The sequence below is a fragment of the Heptranchias perlo genome, chromosome 20 (assembly GCF_035084215.1).
Source record: "Heptranchias perlo isolate sHepPer1 chromosome 20, sHepPer1.hap1, whole genome shotgun sequence".
Classification (NCBI taxonomy): domain Eukaryota; kingdom Metazoa; phylum Chordata; class Chondrichthyes; order Hexanchiformes; family Hexanchidae; genus Heptranchias; species Heptranchias perlo.
Genome location: NC_090344.1, coordinates 22,345,795 through 22,351,794, shown reverse-complemented (window position 1 = coordinate 22,351,794; position 6,000 = coordinate 22,345,795). Strand labels below are relative to the sequence as shown.

The following is a 6,000-nucleotide window of genomic DNA, read 5'->3' as shown; positions in this document are numbered from 1 at the left end:
GAGAATTGTCTGAACCCCTAATTTATTTAATGTAACAAACACAAGCACACATAATCATCCGTGTATCAACGCACTGAGGGATACATAAAGTTAAACAAAGAGAGAAATGCAGGCGAAATTGGGATGCACAGGTAAACGGACAAGCGAAACAGACAAAGATAAAACGGTCTGAACCCCAAACAGACAGTAACGTGTCGCTGATAGATATTAGTGAGAGGAGGTGGGCGAGCAATGGTATCAAGTGGCGCTGTGGCTTAGTTGGTTAAAGCATCTGTCTTGTAAACAGGAGATCCTGGGTTCAACTCCCAGCAGTGCCTTCCGTAATTTATTATTTTCACCTAATTTGTGGAATTAAACGACAAAATAAGAGTGTGGAATTTGCATTTGTTCAAGTTTCAGGAGGAAACGGATATCAGAATGACTGATCAAACACACCCTTTCATTGTACAGACAGACCTCTCATAGAATGTGTCCGTAACACGTTAATTTATTTGTTTTTGGGCTCGTTGGGGTTGTGGTATAATTCACGATTTGAGGTTTAAACCCGGAAGTGGTCCTAATTTTGACCGAGACTTGTGATCTTGACCTGCGGTGCAAACTTTTGCAAACAGAAAATAGAAAATCCCCAAATCATTCCACCTGAATCCCCAGGCCCGGATGAAATATATCCCAGGTTGTTAATAGAAGCAAGAAAGGAAATAACGGATGCTCTGACCATCATTTTCCAATCCTCCCTGGTTACAGGTGTGATGCCGGAGGATTGGAGGACTGCTAAAGATGTACCGTTGTTTAAAAAGGGAGAAAGGGATAGATCGAGTAATTACTGGCCAGTCAGCCTAACCTCGGTCAGGCTGAAGGTATTCCATTAAATCTACACTGTACTTCCTCCACAGCCAATACTGGGAGGAGGGGACTCTTGACTGACAAGCCTCAGCTACATCAGGAGAGGGAAACTGACCCTCGGTCTCTAATATTCCTGGGATGTGCTACTTTTGAACAAAAAGGTGAGTGTCTCTGTACCTTTAAACTCGCTGTCTCACTGCACATGTATTGAAAGTGTATCGTAGGACGGTGTGTGAGTGTCTCTATACCTTTAAACTCGCTGTCTCACTGCACATGTATTGAAAGTGTATCGTAGGACGGTGTGTGAGTGTCTCTATACCTTGAAACTCGCTGTCTCACTGCACAGGTATTGAAAGTGTATTGTAGGACGGTGTGAGTGTCTTTGTACCTTTAAATTCTCTGTTTCACTGCACAGCATTGACAGTATGTTGTAGGATGTTGTGAATGGGACGAGGGTCAGTCGGGCGAAGTGCAGCCGATTGGGAGCAGCGCCCGTTTGCCGGGTGAGTATTGCACGGTTGTCTTTCTCTCTCCCCTCTTTCTTTCTTTCTTTCTTTCTTTCATCGCCTTCTATCCCATCCTTTCTTTTACTCTCTTTTCATTCCTCTTAATTCGTTCTTTTTCTTTCTGCCTCCAACACCTTTGTCTGTATCCTGTCTTTGTTCTCTCATGTGTCTCTGCTGAAAGATCCAAAATTCAGACCCGCCGCTTCTTCCAGATTTTTTTCCTTCCACAATCATGGTCCATTTCATTGAGACTTTACTGCGGCCTTACCGACTCTAACACTCACTTTCACATTCTTATGTCTTTAAGTTTGCTCCACATCGACCGCTGTTTCTCGGGGGCACATGTCCCGTTCGCACCAATGTTCATTTGTGCCTTGAAACATTCCCACCTGCGAGACTGCTCCAGAGACAAGAACGAAGAAAGCAGGGCTGGCAATCGGAAGGACAGCGGCATACTTCTCCGTGAAATTTCCATGGGGTATCTTGTGACACGGGGGATGTGAACTGAAGAACTGGGTTTTGTTTCCATGGTCGTTGGCGCTTTTCCCCGAGTAGTTGATGTGTGGGAGAGATGGGCTGCGCGACATAGCTGCGAATGACGGCTGAAATGTGCACTTTTGGCAATCTGGGCGGTGCAGGAAGTTCGGAAATGTTCCACTTGATTTTAACAGGTCTGTGGAAATGTCCGATTGAAAAGGAATGAGGAGAAATGCAAAGAGCGGCAGTGGCGAAAAAGTGTGGATTACAGGAGGTTGGCCGTGAGCGAAAGATCCTTTGAATGTCCGGCGCGGAGGGGATTTTGTTCCGAAACGACAGACTTTAAAGCGCGTGGGGAAAGTGAAGTGCGAGCTGCGTCCTTGAGTCAAATTGGGTGTTTTCAGGAAAACAGCCATTGTGAAATCACAAAAATGAAACCAGAAAATGCTGAAAACACTCAGCAGGTCAGGCAGCGCCTGTGGAGAAAGAGCCAGAGGTAACGTTTCAGCTCTATGACATCTTTCAGCCGCAACGAATCGATTTCCATGTGGGACAGTGGCTTAGTTTTCGAAAATGTTAGATTTGATCTCTGAATTGCAAGGGTTCGAATTCCACCGCTGTAAGAATTTGCTGGCGCTGTTCAGTTTGGTCTCTTCACCAAAAATCCTTCTTTTCTAAGAAGTGCCTTTCCGCATTGCTGGCGAACATCTGTTTGCTCAAATCAGCAAAGTCAAATTAGCACCTAAACTGTTTCTTGCACGGAGGTGTTGGGACTGTAAGGTGTGATCTAGGTGAATTATCAATCAAAGTGCAGAATGGCCCCCTGGTAAACCAAGTATCTCTTATGGTCAGCATAAGATAAAAAATATGTACCATAATTATGAATTTCATCTTTCCCTCACTCGAGGATTCATTATCAGGGAATGGACATGAGCAGGTCGATTGACGTCACGCTCCGGTCGTTTTGCATCGCCTCCTACAAATAGAATAGAATCATAGAAATGTTACAGCACGGAAAGAGGCCATTCGGCACATTGAGTCCTTGCCGGCTCTCTGCAAGAGCAATTCACCAAGACCCACTCCCCCGCCCTTTCCCTGGAGCCCTGTATTTTTTCCTTTCAAATACTTATCCAGTTCCCTTTTGAAGGCCATGATTGAATCTGCCTCCAAGACCCCCTCGGGCGGTGCATTCCACATCATAACCACTCGCTGTGTAAAAAAAGTTTTTCCTTCAACTTTGGTTCTTTTGCCAAAGACCTGAGATCTATGTGCTCTGGTCCTTGACCCTTCCGCCAACGGGATCAGTTTCTCTCTATCTACTCTCTTCATGATTTTGAATACTTCTATCAAATCTCCTCGCAACCGTCTCTGTTCGAAGGAGAACAACCTCAGCTTCTCCAGTCTATCCATGTAACTAAAGACCCTCATCCCTGGAATCTTTCCAGTAAATCTCTTCTGTGGGAGATTACCATTACCATGGCATTACCATCGCCGAATCCCCCCGAGTAACATCCTGAGGATCACCATTGACCAGAAACTTAACTGGGCCAGCCACATAAATACTGTGGCTGTAAGAGCAGGTCAGAGGCTGGATGTTCTGCGGTGAGTGACTCACCTCGTGACTCTCCAAAGCTGTTCTCCGATCTGCAAGGCGCAAGTCAGGAGTGTGATGTAATACTCATGTGATGGTCATCGACCTGAAACGTCAACTCTGTTTCCATATCTAAAGATTCTGCCTGACCTGCTGAGGATATCCACATTTACTGTTTTTATTTCAGATTGGCAACATAACCAGTATTTTAATTTTGAATAAAAGGGATTTCGCAGGCTTCCTCATGTGACGAGGTGGCCGAGAGGTTAAGGCGATGGACTGCTGATCCATTGTCCTCTGCACGCGTGGGTTCGAATCCCACCCTCGTCGTTATTGTGTTTTAAGTCTTCTTTCCCTCATTCAGCAGGTCTGGTTGAAGTCCCATCCTTCTCGAAACGGCGGGCAGAGGTTTTTGCGTTGTTTGCTGAAATCAGCAAAAGTTCCTTCCACGAACGTGTTGAAATGAGAATGGCCGCGAAGTGTCAAAGAGAAAAGCGGAGTCATTGCAAAAAGGAGCAAATCTTATGGTCAACGTAAGAAAAACTTATGTACCATAATGATGATTTATGTCCGGATCATTCCGTGCCTGTGTCTGTTTAAAAGGGATGTGCTGTAAGTCCCGGATCATTCCGTGTCTGTGTCAGTTTAAATGGGAATTGCTGTCAGTCTCGGATCATTCCGTGTCTGTGTCACCCGATTTTCTTGATACCTTTTTCCTTCTGAACTGAAATGACGATCCTCTCTCGAGAAGAAGGTTCACCGCCTGCTTCGGGCAACTGGTAGGAAAAATAACAAAAACTGATGAGACCAAGTTCATTCTGATGAGCTTCCATTCCAATCTCCGCACTCTATCCCCCATTCAGACCCACCCCGCCTGGACATTATAATCTGCGATATTCATAAGGGAATAGAAAACCGAATTTCACGGTTAAAATTCTCCTCAACTCCCCTCTAGTTCTTTTGCCAATTATTTTAAATCTATGACCTCTGGTTACTGACCAACTTGCCAGAGGAAGCAATTCCTACCTCCTTGATATTTCAAAACCCCTCGTTACTTTGAATACATCCATTAGATTCACTCCTTAACCTTCTCTGCTGTAAGTGGAATAATTCCAGCTTCTCCAATCTCTCCACATAACTGAAGTTCCTCAACCCTGGTATTATCCAGGTCAACCTGCTCTGAATCCTCTTAAATGCCTTTTCATTCTAAAGTGTGGTGCCCAGAACCGTACAATATATTCCAGCTGAGCCTAACCAATGATTTGTAATGGTTTAGTATGACTTCCTTGTTTCTATATTCAATGTCCTATTTACAAAGCGAATTACCCCATTCGCTTGCTTAACCGCCTTATCAACTTGCCCTGTTTTGTGAATATGCACCCCAGGTCACTCTGCTCTTGCAACCAGCCATAAATTGTTCTTCTTCCAAAAGTGCATCACTTCAAACTGATCTGCGTTAAATCTGTCACGTGACTTCCCGTTTCACTAGTCTGTCCATGTCCTCCTGAAATCTGCTACTATCTTCCTCACTATTTGCTACGTTGCCAAGTTTTGTATCATCCGCAAACTTCGAAATCGTACTCCCTATTCCCACATCCAAGTCATTTATAAAAACAAGAAAAGCAATAGTCCAAACACCGACCCCTGGGATCACACTGCATATTTCTCTCCAGTGAGAAGAACATCCGTTCACCACTGCTCTCTGCCTCCTTCCCTTTAGCCAATTATGTGCCCAGGTTATCACCTGCCCTTTAATCCCACTTTTCCGAATAAGTCTGTTATGTGTTAATTTCTAAAATGTGTCCTGAGAATAGCTGTAGCCCCATAATTTTATTCTTAAGCAATGAGAATACAGATATTAAGACGAGTGATAGATCGGGTTCATTTCCTTTACCGGGAGGTGACGGGACCCGAGGAGGGGAATTTCCATCTGGGTTTATATTTTCCGAAAGCGGAGACGAAAAATAGCAAAGCTCATCCCGTCGAAATAAAGCAACTGGACTGAAGATCCGACAGCCTTGTCCCATCCCGGGTTTCCAGACCTGGCCGTTCAAGGAAGCCTGATAAGTCCATCAGGGGAAATAGAGAGAAAGAAGAAACACAGACAGAGATAGAGAGATGCATGCAAAGAAAAATAGTATAAATCTCCAAATTCTGTGATTGAGCAGAATTTAAAGTACAGGTTAAAATAAATTCAGTCTCATGTCGTGAAATCTTTTAGGTGAACAATGGGCTGGATTATCCTTTATGCTCTGAGGGAGTAAACACTGCCTGGTAACTACAGCTCTTATTTATTTGAGCATTTCACAGTGGCGATGTGAGGTGGTTTCAAGCCCCCATTGAATTACACGGCTATGTTTGACCCACTCCTTACGTAACCCACAGGAACTGCACGGCAGTGGAGCAGACTGCATAGGGTTATCACGGGAACTCTGCCAGACTGCATGTTCTGGACATGTACCCAACGCTACACGTGCAGCCTGCAGTTGTGTGTGCATTAGTATTTCAGTGTTAGTATCTTCGCCTGCCGGTGGGAAATCAGGGATTTGGTTCCAGTCCAATTCAGCATCCTTTACCTTTTGT

At 44.6% G+C, this 6,000-nt stretch overlaps 2 non-coding genes across 2 annotated transcripts; both read left to right on the top strand.

The window, feature by feature from the left end:
• Positions 1-243: 243 nt before the first annotated feature.
• On the top strand, positions 244-317 carry trnat-ugu (transfer RNA threonine (anticodon UGU)). Its single transcript has one exon. It is a non-coding gene; the product is annotated as a tRNA-Thr (tRNA).
• Positions 318-3,665: 3,348 nt separating this feature from the next.
• On the top strand, positions 3,666-3,747 carry trnas-gcu (transfer RNA serine (anticodon GCU)). The gene has a single exon. It is a non-coding gene; the product is annotated as a tRNA-Ser (tRNA).
• The last annotated feature ends 2,253 nt before the right edge of the window (positions 3,748-6,000 follow it).